Source organism: Triturus cristatus, chromosome 11, assembly GCF_964204655.1.
Source record: "Triturus cristatus chromosome 11, aTriCri1.1, whole genome shotgun sequence".
Taxonomy (NCBI): Eukaryota; Metazoa; Chordata; class Amphibia; order Caudata; family Salamandridae; genus Triturus; species Triturus cristatus.
This window is the reverse complement of record NC_140594.1, coordinates 333,693,231-333,706,308: the sequence shown is the minus strand read 5'-3', so window position 1 is coordinate 333,706,308 and position 13,078 is coordinate 333,693,231.

Below are 13,078 nucleotides of genomic sequence, written 5' to 3'. Positions count from 1 at the left end.
TATTTAACATGCCCCACTTTTATACATTAAGCAGACAGCTTTGAGATCTACTAGTCACATGTATAGGTGAGTCAGCAAATCTTTAAAGGTAGGTTTTGCAACTTACCAAAAAGAGTTTCTTGTGACATGTGTGGTTCAATGCGCTGGAATGTAGCCAGTCACGTTCCGATGGCAGGCTGAAGCCAGGCCTTTACAGATGGATTGTGTAAATGTACACTACAATCTGGATATGCTATTTAACTTTTATGTCACTGGTGCATTATCCTACACCAAGTTACTGTGGTTTCACTTTAAATTTTATTAGCCAAATGGGTTTAACCAATTTAAATATTGTTTTAGGGTCAGACAACATGCACTGTGAATGCGAACAGTTCTCAGATTCCAGATGCCAAAAAGACTGGCAAAAACAAATGTGCAAATGCATGCAGAAAGTCGATTTCCTACAGTCTCTCTCTCTCTCATACTGGACAGACTTCTCACCATTCACTACACCAAGCATGCTGCAATGTGGGTGGTAGAATACAGGCATTAGAAATCACCAGAGAGGGAACATGTGACACAAAGAAATAATGAGTACCCTAACGCAGCTATACACCTACCCCTTTTCAGATCCTAATAAAGATCAGCCTACTCTGCTAACAAACCAAGACTAGGGTCAGCCGAAAAACAATAACACAAACGCTAATGGCAACTTACACTAACTCTGCAGGACCAGCACATTCACATTCACCATTCACAGAAAAGGCAGTAAGTAACCAGGGCACTATAAACACTTTTGAGTCCCTAAATAATGTGGTACACTCCACACTTGCCTTGGGTTGGATGGAAGGCTAGAAGACTTGTATCCCCATTGTGATACACTCTGGAAAAAAAGCCCAAACATATATGAACTCTACATGAATTTGGATGTCAAGACTCAATATCCATGTCGTATTGAAGATTTCATCAGTGTAAACCATTCTCTCTTTCTTACACCTCACGTATCCATTGAGCCAAAGAATATCCTCATGTATTGTACCCACAGAGTGCATGAAACGTGGGCAAACCTACCAAAAGGTTGAGAGCCCAAGAAATTGGTGAAGGGGCACTGTACAAAAACTGTGTTAAATTGCATCATAATCTGAGCAAGTTAATTTTACACTATTACTCCTCATGAGGAAAAATCACTGGCTAAATTATTAAGAGAGTTATTGTGATCCCCGCTCACCTCTATCATCTGCTGACTGTGTTGCACCTTCCCACTCAGTGTGCTCCTCTTACATATTTTGAATGTTAGCTCACATCCAAATGCAGATTTAAATACTTTTTCTCACTCTGACTTTTTGCATTCTGCATTCCCTCTCTTCCGCTTCCTCCTCCCTCCATCCTAATTGAAAGTTTACATATGCTATAGTTGTCATTCTGATGCAGTAGAACCCAAGATGCAAAAGTTTCAGCCCTAATTCTCAGATAGTTATATGTTTGAACCACGCATGCATTTACAACGCATTCCTCTATAACATGGTCTAAACCACAAATGCATCTTTACAACGCATTCCTTTAGCACGCAAGTCGTTACAAGGACTTGCCTTAGAGAATTCGCTGGGCTTTAGAATAGTATAACAATAATCCTCTGAGGCTCTTTACTCTTTCTATCTGTGCTGCATAATGCAGCACATGTAGAGCATTTTGATGCATTTCCAGGTTTACCTCTCATGCTAAATCTGGGAATGCTCCAAAATCCATAGGTGTATGTGTCGGAAAACCCATGCTCAACCCATGGAATGTCTCCCTGGGGCAGTGTAGAGCAATGCAGCAACTTGTTCTGCTTTGTGATTCTCGAGATTTACCAAGCACCGGCTGCTCAAAGTAGTGTTGAGCGGCTTGGTGAATCTGGCTTTAGTGATGCATTACCTTGCGTGAGGCAAGGGCAATGCGACACTTTGAAAAATCTGGTCCTGAGTGTCCATCTCATAAAGGGCTGAATATTCCCCACCCCCTGGAATAAATGTTGCTCTGTGAGTGAGTGATATCCAGGCCATTAGAAATGTATTCACCACTGGCTTTGCTGCCTGCTTCCATTACAGTTTCTCATATAAAGATTGGTTGCACCTCTGTTATAACCACATCTATTAACAAAGTGGCAACATCAGATTCCCTGGTTGCTAAAGCCAACTTGTTATGTTTTCAAATTTTCTCTATCTTCAGTATTCTCTATAGTTTTAGTGGTTTGTGTAACAATAACTGTGTACAATATTGTTGGCAAATCATCTTGCTATTTTGATGTTGCAGTGGTTGGTGATTTGTCTTAATGTTTTACAGGGTTACGCTCTAATATCCGTTGCACACTGATATGTACACTGGAGTTAGGTGTTGATAATTAGCACTTGCGGAAATGATAGCCTTCACTGGCGAACTGATTAAGCAAGTTTAACTCATATGTGCATTGAATTTAAATTTTCAATCAATCACGATTAATATAGCGCTGCAAATCAGCCAATAGAGTATCCAGGTGCTTGCAGGTCCCAGAAGGCTCATTCAAACAGCCAGGTCTTAAAGGCTCTTTGGAATTCCGGAAGAGAGGTGATGGTCCAGAGTTGCTTGGGGAGGCTGTTCCAGGTCTTTGCTACAATGTAGGTGAAGTGTTGTCCACTTCTGCTTCAAAAGATGCAAGAAGTCTGGGTAAGTGATAGGGAGATGAAGTGTGATCTTCTCAATGGTTGGTTGAAGTTTAGGAGGTGGTTGATGTAGGTGGGTTCTTGGTTGTGTAGAGCCTTGTGTAGCTTAAATTGGCATCTTTTCTTTACTGGGAGTCAGTGGAGTTGCCTGAGATAGGGTGTGATGTGGGTTTGTCAGGGAGGAAAAGGGCAAGTCTGGCTGTGGCGTTCTGTATAGTTTGCAGTCTCTGTAGAAGGTGTGCATCAATTCTTACGTAGAAAGCATTGCCATAGTCCAGTCAGCTGGTGATGAAGGCCTGTGTCACGTTGCATCTCCTAGCAGTGGTAGCCACTTGAAGATCTTACATAGCATGTGCAGAGTGAGGAAGCAGGCATTGGAGATGCCTGCTTCCTCACTCTGCACATGCTGATCTGTGATTTCATGGTGAGCTTGTTATCTATAATGGTTCGGAGGTTTCTGATCCCAGGTATGAGTGCCACCAGGCATCGCTGCAGGGTTTGCTGTTATTTCGGAAGGTCAGTAGTTCCTCTTTGCCTGTGTTTAGCTTCAGGCAGTTGTTTTTCATCCAGTCGGCGATGCTTGTCATGCATCTGTGGAAGTTGATCCTGGTTGGGATAGGATCAACAGTGAGCGAGAGGATGAGTTGGGTGTTGTCTCTGTAGGATATTATGTTGAGGCCATGAGATCTGTCGAAGTTGTCCAGTGGGGTCATCAACACGTTGAAGAGTGTGGGGCTGTGGGATGAGCCTTGAGGGACACTTCAGATTATATACTTGGGTTCACAGGTGAAGGGTGGTAGACAGATCCTCCGAGTTCTTCTGGTGAGGAAGAAGGTGATCCGTCTAAGTGCATCCCTTTTGATGCTGATGTGGTGGAGCCTTTCGATCAGCGGGTGGTGTGAAATGGTGTCGAAGGCTGCTACATTCCCACATGTTTTTCAATACCTATGTTACAAATATGTGTGAATAATGTACATTTTTTAAATCAGGATCACATGAACCCATGGGCAAAATTTATAATGAACCTTCGTCACGATTTCTCAGGCTTCCTCCCTCTTTTCAGCTAATCATTAAACCCTGTTTTACCATCTCTTAACCCCTGCAGTGTTTAATACAGCTGCAAGACATTCCCTTCCATATAGTGAAAAGATGCTCACCAACAAACACAAAATACAGGTACAACTTGGGAAACAATAATGCTAAGTTCCCTAGTACAAAGAGCAATCACAGGACAGTTGGCAGTATGAATTGATCCCTCCCACAGACACATGTTTTGAATCTTGGATTCCAGGTCCCAAGTCTGCGGGTTTTGGGTTCCCAGCCCACTAGTGCATAGGCTTAGTTCAGTACAGCATCACAGAGTATTGAAGTCCAGTTTAACTGAAGCCTCACACAACCCACTGAACAATTCTGCAAGTGTGGTGTTTGTGATTTCTAGGTTACTATCAGTCCCATAAAAGGATCAGGTACACAGTTATAATTTAACCCCAATTTCATTCTTATAGAAGCACAATCAAGTATAACAGCAATAATGGCCTGATTACGATAGTGGTGGGACTGTCACCATCAGGCCGTCGGTGGCAGTCTCACCGCCATCGGCCCCTGCAAGTCTGCCCACCGCATTAGGATGCAGTGGGTAGAGGCATCTGGTGGATGGACTGTCCGCCTCGCATCTGAAAGGCTCTGTCGGAGGGACAGTAATCCCTACAGTAGGAACGGTGCCTGCTCAGGCACTGCCTTAGGGATGACACTGTCCCTTTCTGCCGGTCCGTCTGCCATGAAAAGACAGGCAGAAAGTGACTTAGGGATACCCATTTGCCCCTGGCCCTCGCTATTGGGCCTAGTGGCAGCTATGGGGCAGCCTAAAAATCCATGCACCGTGTGGCAGGCACCGCATGATGCTTGTCACAAGGCCCAGGGATGTTTACAAACATGACTCTTAGCAGTGCGACTTGTGCTGCAGCCATTTTTCGGGCTGCAGCACAAGCCTCAATGCTAAGAGGTATGTTTCCTACAGCCTCCACTGCAATCGGATCATAATTTGTCAGGACTCCCTGTCACCCGTTCCCATTTCAAACAGGATGGCGGAAGGATGCTGATCCAACCGCCATCATAATCAGCTGTTAAGAAACAGAATATGGGTAAAGTAATCTGAGACAAAATCCTAACTTTATGAGTTTCGGTGTTCACAGAAGGCATTTAGGAGTACTAAAGTTAGGATTGTTTCTTAGGTGATCTAAGGTTTTAGTCTTAAATAAAATTTAAGACAAACTTAAGTTTAACTGAGACGAAATACTAGTCGTAAAGTTAGGATTTTGTCTCAGTTAAACTTAAATTTGTCTTAAGTTTAACTTAAGACCAAAATGTAAGATTAACTGAGACAAAATCCTAACTTTTGTACTCCTAAATGCCTTCTGTGACTATCGAAAGTCGTAAAGTTAGAATTTTGTCTCAGATTACTTTTGTGAATCGTGCCCTATATATTTATTTCAACAGGATCATTCTGTAGTGGTATTCGGGAAAAATATTGAGTTATAAATATCTAGTTTCAGAAATATTGAGCTTTTAATATCCTGACACAGAAATATTGGGTGCAAAATATCATTGACAAAAATATGGATTTTGTATGGTAAGAAATATAGTTTTTAAAGTTTCTTTATGTGTTGAAATAATATATTAATTATATATGTTTTATGTTGTTGTGCAAATGTTTTTAAATATAGTTTGTAATTTTAAGATATTTATATTTTTAATTCAATTTGTGAAATAGTACTTAATAGTGTCGGAGCAGGTTGTGAGGTTTGTAGGGGTACAGGGTGGTATAATTAGTATAAATAATTATGTTTTAAATAATATTAATTAGTTATTTGACAATTAATCATGCAAATTGGGAAAATAATATTTTTAGAGTTATATTTTAAGTGTGGGTTGTATGCCTGCGGAGGCACATTCAGTGCCTAGAAGCCATTTCAACAGTCATCACAGTGCATTCATTTGTGGTCATTAATTCCCAGCACTTCCCTTCCCAGAATGCTGCACACAGTCTCATTGGAGCTGCCCATCAGGGGCGTTTCATCAGACGTAAATGACTGAGGGTGAGTGACCGGACAAGGACACCATGATTCCGCTGAAGCCTCTGATGAAGAAGTTTTAATTTCGAAATGCGTAAGGTGCGGAACCACTGTCTTATCATTTGTCTGCACACGTATGCTGTCCATACCTGAACGAAGGGCTTGTACCTCAGCACTGTGGCCCGAGTGCCTACTCACATGTGGGGCAACTCTGGATCAAGTATTTAAAGACGGCAGCCCAGCTGCCGAGAGTGCACCACCCCGCGAACAGGAAAGGGGGCCACGAGGACTGGTATTAACCGATCCTTAGAGTGGGGCTACAGTGCAGGATTGAGGTCGGGTACTCTTGAGCAGGCACATTCAGTGCCAAGAAACCATTTCAGCGGTCATCACAGTGTATTCATTTGTGGTCATTTATTCCCACCACAACCCTTCCTAGAATGCTGCACAGTCTCATTGGAGCTGCCCACCAGGGGCGTGCCATCAGACATAAATGATTGAGGGGGAGTGACCGGAAAAGCACACTATGATTCCGTTGAAGCCTCTGATGAAGAAGTTTTAACTCGTAAGGTGCGGAACCACTGTCTTATCATTTGTCTGCACACGTATGCTGACCATACCTGAACGAAGGGCTTGTACCTCAGCACTGTGGCAGAAAGTGCCTCTCACATTTTGGGCAACTCTAGAGCAAGTATTTAAAGGAGGCGGCCCAGCCACCGAGAGAGCACCACCCCGCGAACAGGAAAGGGGCCACGAGGACTGATATTAACCAGCCCTTAGAGTGGGGCTACAGTGCAGGATTGAGGTCGGGTACACCTGCGGAGGCACATTCAGTGCCTAGAAACCATTTCAACAGTCATCACAGTGCATTCATTTGTGGTCATTTATTCCCACCACTACCCTTCCGAAAATGCTGCACTCAGTCTCATTGGAGTTGCCCATCAGGGGCGTGTCATCAGACATAAATGACTGAGGGGAAGTGACCAGACAAGCATGCCATGATTCCGCTGAAGCCTCTGATGAAGAAGTTTTAACATCAAAACACGTAAGGTGTGGAACCACTGTCTTATCATTTTTTCTGCACACGTATGCCGACCATACCTGAATGAAAGGCTTGTACCTCAGCACTGTGGCCCAAGTGCCTCTCACATGTGGGGCAACCCTGGAGCATTTAAATATATATATATTACCTACTGGTGGTCGCCAGTATGTAGTTATAGTTAGAACCTAGTTTCCATAGGAAAAGCATTTATTTTTTGATTTGCTAATAACTTTGGCGTCGTTTGACGAATCTTCCTGAAATTCTCAAAAAAAAAGTCTATCCAGGTCAGCTCCTATGCTGAAAGTTTGGGGGTGATTCATCAAGCAGGGGCTGAGAAAAAAGGTGGTTCCAAAGCTCATTTTCTCCATGTTAATTTCCCATAAGAAACTTTGTGCAGGGCTACAGCCGAAACTACTGAACGGAATTACTCCCAATTTGGGAGAAATGTAGTGCTTGGGTCAGAAAGTGACCTTTTAAAAAATGGTGTAAATCCATACAGTAGTTGCTGAGAAATATTAAAAGTTTTGATGTCTGGGCGGAGCCTAAGTCGTGTGCGCGAGCTTCACTGTGATTGGCTGCTAGCAGTCCAAAACAGGAAGTGTTGGCAGCCATCTTGTGGCTCCGTAGAAGCAAGTCACCCAAAAATGGAGAAACAAAGGTATAAAACAAGAGAAGGGGGCAGGGTAGAAAAACCCTGACCCACTAGGTCTGCTCAGGCAGGTCCAAAAAATGATTTAAAAAAAAAAAATCAGCAACAATTCACGCTGGGGTCGCAGATTCTTGCGTTTTATTTTAATGAGGCCTTTGGGTGGGCTAGGTTGCTGGGGTATTTCTTAAAAAATATTAGCAGGGGCTTGCAGGGGTTGCGGGGGTCCGCTGGGGTCCGCGCAGCCCCAGGGCATCACTTATGAGGGGGGTTGCGCGTCCCCGCTCCTGGAGTCTTCTATGTGCTTGTAACTTTGGCATTGTTTGACGAATCTTTATGAAATTATCCAAAAAGTTTCTCTTTTTTTTATTAGCTCCTATATTGAAAGTTTGGGGGTGAAAGGTGTAGGAGGGGTTGAGAAAAAAGAGGGTCCTAAAACGTGTTTTCTCCATGGAATTTCCATACGAAACTTTACAGAAGACTAGAGGTGAAACTGCTGAACCAAATTACGCCAAATTTGTCAGGGAGAAAGGTGATGGTCAAGAAAGCAAGCTTTTCTTTAAATGGTTAAAATCCGTTCAGTAGTTTTTGAGAAATATCAGATTTTACAGATACCAAAATTTGAGAATTCTGACATGTGATTAGCTGAGGGGTTACAAGCACCAGATTGTGGCTTATTGGCTGTGAATGGTATAAACCAGGAAGTGTTGGCAGCCATTTTGTGATTTACTCCATCAGCTCGCATCTCTCCGTGTAGAAGCCATCGGGTCTGCAGTTTTACCTGTGTGAGGCAACAATGGCATCTGTGTCTGTGTGAGATATGCCTTTCACGCTGCCTCTCCTCATATCACCAGGTCGCGGGTATGCCTTTAGAAGCCCGTCCATCGGCTCGGAGCTCTGTGAGTCAGTCTGTCAGCACGACCCTCTTCACTACCCAAAGACTACCCAAACACCACTGCACTGTCGTAAACTCTAAAACACTACCCCAGCATGATCCCCTACACTACCCAAACACCAGTGCACTACCCTAAACCCTATATCTACCCCCAGCATGACCCCCTACCCAAACACCACTGCAGTACCCTAAACCCTGAAATACTACCCCAAGCACAACCCCCTACACTACCCAAACACCACTGTACTGCCCTAAAGCATAAAACAGTAGCAGTCCGTCGGCTTGCAGCTGTGCGTCTGCGAGCCGTCGTGTCCCTAGCTGTACATGTGTGAGTCAGTCCGTTAGGTGATAGGTGTGTCTCTGCTAGCAGGGCCGTTGGTTGGTTGGTGTCCCTTTGCGAGTTAGACCGAAACTCTCCCTCTGCGAGCCAGCACGCTGGTGTGCGTTTGCGAGCCGACGGCCTGTAGCTCACACTGTGCTAGCCGAGCCGACGGCCCATAGCTCTCCTTGTGCGAGCGGAGCCCACAGGCCGCAGGTGTCCATCTGCAAGGCTGCTCGACGGCCCGCAGGTCTCCCTGTGCTAGCTGGATCGCAGCTGTCACTCTGCGAACCGATATTGGGAATATAAGGCGGCTCTAAAAAGAGTCCTTGTGTTTATTATTTGGAGCTACATATAAGTGCGGATGCACAGCTTCAGGTTATTCAGAAAAACTTGATTTCCCTGATCTGTGAAGTGTACTCCATCACTTCTGTAGATATCAGCCATATGAAAACGTTTGTTGTTGTTGTAGATCGACCCCAGTCTATGGTCTCTGAGGTATTCAGACACAGCTTTGTTGACATTCTACCTAGATTTTTCATTCTGAGGACAAAATTGGTTTGACCATTTCCACTTCTGTCTTTGGCATATATTGGAATATACAAAGACAGTTTCAGGCAAAAGTAACATCAATTGCCGAAAGGTGTCCTTCATTAGCATTTCCAAACCTATCCCAGTCAATGTGCCTAGGTCGTTTCCACCACAGTGCACAATCATGAGGTCAGGCTGTTGGAGATGCAAACAGGTTTTAACCAAAGGCAACAATTGGTGCCACTTCAATTCTCTCTGTCCAAACCATTTAGTGTCCACAATTTGTAAACCTAGGTCTAAGTCAATACGCCTCTGTTCTGCATACCTCTTGCAAAAGAAAACATAGCTATGTCCTACGATCCACACTAGCATTTTGAAGGTATGGCTGGGAGGAATGGATAGATGTCTGTAGATCATGCAGTCCGTTCATAGAATAAGACATATGTTTAAAGATGGGGGAACTACTTTTTTTTGCCGTACAAAACTATACCTGATTGGGAGATGAAAAGCATTGTTTTTTAAAAGAAGCATGTACATTCGTTTTGTGGAAAAGCATCTTTGTGATTGGTTAAGAAAAAGCAGTTTAAATGTGGAGTATATATCATAGGATAAAATTTGCTCAACTCAATCACACCTGCTACTTGCATTTGGAAGGCACTGTTCGAACTTAAAACAATCGTGAACTTTTAACCTGCACGTGCTGTTAACCTATTCAATCAATCAATCAAAAAGTCTTTATTTCGATTGTTTAAAATCATAAAAGTACATATAAAACAATTCATTTAAAAACATATTCGGTTAATACAATAAACCATAATAAAAAAGAAGATGGCATAATATTTAGTCTACAAACAGGACCCTTTTTAAGACAATCAATCAGTCTGTATTATTGCTTATTAGTTTCCTACGAATTAACCACATCGCAAACAGAAACTTGGAAACTGCTACCACAACAAGTGGACTTAAGTCACTTCGCAAGATCCTGAAAAAATCGAGGTAGCTCCTAATACCTAGGTTTAAGCATAACTGAATAATCCATTTTTTCCGGATACCGGCGTATGCTGGGCAAAAGAGCGCAACGTGTATCATAGTTTCCTGTTCAGATGAGCACCCCGGGCAACTGTGCTCGAGGGCACCCACCCATTTATCAGTAAAAGAATAGAGGGGGAGTGTCCCATATCTGAACTGTAGGAACAGCTTCTTTGCAAAAGTGGGCTGAATAGCGTCAAGGTCAGGTACAAAGGCGTAGTGACATTTAACATCTAAAAAGATATCAGTCAGGCTAGAAGGCTTGACTACACTATAAGCTTTTGTTAGAAAGTAGTCTTTGAGGGTGAAGGCAAGAGTTTTTTTGGAGATGCCTAAAGTAGAGTTCTCTGGATTAATCCAGAGGTGGCCAACTTCAATGCCTATGACGAGCTGGTCTCGTCATGGGCCGCGGTTGCGCTGTGCCCATGACGAGACCAGCTCGTCATAAACCCCGCCCGCTAATACAACGGCCGGCACAGGGCGGGGAAAGGGGCGGGCACTGAAGGGGTTAAATCTTCGAGAAAATGTTGCAAATAAATATCGTTAGGTTTAAAAAAATTGATGAACTTTTAACCTGCACATGTTTTAGAATGTTCTAGAAAGTGTGTTGATAGAATAAGTTGCACTTCTGACTTCTATGCGTCCTTGAATATTAAAAAAACTGTTTATATGGAAAATTAAAAAAAAAACAATAGAGAGAAGTTTTGAAACCTCAAAGAATCAAGGAACCATTCTAATTTGTTCATTACATGTATTTATGTGTGGAGCAGCACCAGGAAGAGGAAGAAGCAGGGAGTGGGAGTACGGTGGGAGATGGGCACAATGGCACACATGCACAATTAAGTACAGCACAACTATAGACAAACCATGGCCAAAATGAAACACACCAACAAGGAGCACAAGTCACACAACCCGCCAACATCACACCACTGAACAAGCATCGAAGTGAAAACCACACTGCCTGAAAGGGAGAAGGGTGAACAAAAGCTCACATGAAGGGACATCTCACTCACAATGCAGCACACACACATAGGAAGCAGAGTACACCAACATCCAACACAATGTTGTCCAAACACAAACATTCGCAAAATCGAACACAGGACACAAATGCACTCGCCTGTGGCGGATACGCGTCCAAAAGCGTCAGTACGAAACAGGCACATGAGAACGCATAAGTACAGACCCACAGTCCGGATGGGGTAGCAATTCATGTATGGCAGGCAGCCAGAGAGTCTGTGGCACACACATTGGCATACAAATGAAGACAAAACACATTTGGAGACAAGTGAAAATGTGGAAACTTTATATTAAAAAAGTGCGTACGGCCAAGAGTAGTGCCACGATATGCAGAGAAATGCAGCAGCATGCCTCAGTAAGGAACGTAGGAAAACGTCCATGTTCACCTCGGGGTAGTCAATCACCAACACACGTCAGTGTCAAGCAGTGTTGGTTGTCTGCGCCTCGGACATTGTTCGACGCCAATGCAGCCATGCATACTGTTGTTTTGGGACATGTGACCAGATGTACAACGTGCAATGATGCGGGGGGACACGTGCAAGGGGCACATCGAGTCATGGTTGCAGGTGCCTTGTCACTCGTCCATGTACGCTTGTGCAGCTGCGTAAGCCACTATCTCTAATGAGTGATGGTTGGCCACAATATTTGACATGTTGTCGACGTAATCCATCAGCTGACCGGGACAGATGTGCTGACTCCAACCACTGTACCCAATGTGCACCAAAGCAGAATCGGGAAGTGGGTCAATTTGCTCACTGCATACTATGACACATGCAATCTCCCAGGCCCAGATCCCAACATTCATGCCAAACATCCAGGCATGCCATAAACGGGCATCAACATGACACTCCTGGTCGTGGGCGAACAGGGGGCGCACAGACCCATCGTAATCCATGTCAGCTACCCACTCGTTGGAGAGGCACATGTCCATGCACCACTCGGATAGGCACATGCGACATTGTAATACAGGTTGAACTCAGGTGACGTCCTCAATACGGAAGCTCAGCTGGCCAAGTGATCAGCAGTACTGCCAAAGGCAGTGCAGCCAGGACATGCAGCAGACGTGCAAGGTATAGGTGGACGTGAATGTGTTCGGGATGCTCTGCCATTGCGTCAGTGGCTCTGCTTGTAGCTGCACTGACTTGCCGTGTGCCAGTCTTGTGGATGAAATAGCACAGCATGGTGCAATGAGCTGGGTCTGTGTGCACACAGACCCAGCTCATTGCACCATGCTGTGCTATTTCATCCACAAGACTGGCACACGGCAAGTCAGTGCAGCAGGGCAGGGGTGTGGTGGGAGTACGTGTGAAGGCCATTTCACACACGCTAACTACGACAAAGGACTTTTGAGTGTGGGATGTGTACTCGTTGATCTCAAATCGGGCAGTGTGCAGTGTGGGAGATGGATGCAAATATTATCGTATCTGTCAGGGGGGCTGGCCACTTGCAAGTTCCTTCTCGGAGCAGCAGATGTGCTAGCGCAAGATAGCTCAGATAAAGAACCTTTCATCCCTACAGTAACTTCTCCAGCTGCATTCATACAGGCTGTGTACAAAGGCCGGTTATGGGTGTTGTGGGATGTCTGTGACCCTGGTCATCATTGATGAGATGCCCAGCACGTGGCACATGGGTGGGTTCACTGTGTGTTAAGTTGCCAAACAGTTGCTACTTCCTCCCACGAGCCCCCACACTTTTGTGCGGTGCACTGTTGTATCCTGTGCACTCCTATGGCACACCATTGTAATGCCTATTCATGCATGTCCCGCGGCATTCCAACCACATCGTGACACTGCAGTTTGGAGGTGGTGCATGCCACTTTACAACATCGACTGCTGTGGTCCTTGTGGCAGCCACACCAGAACACAGAGACA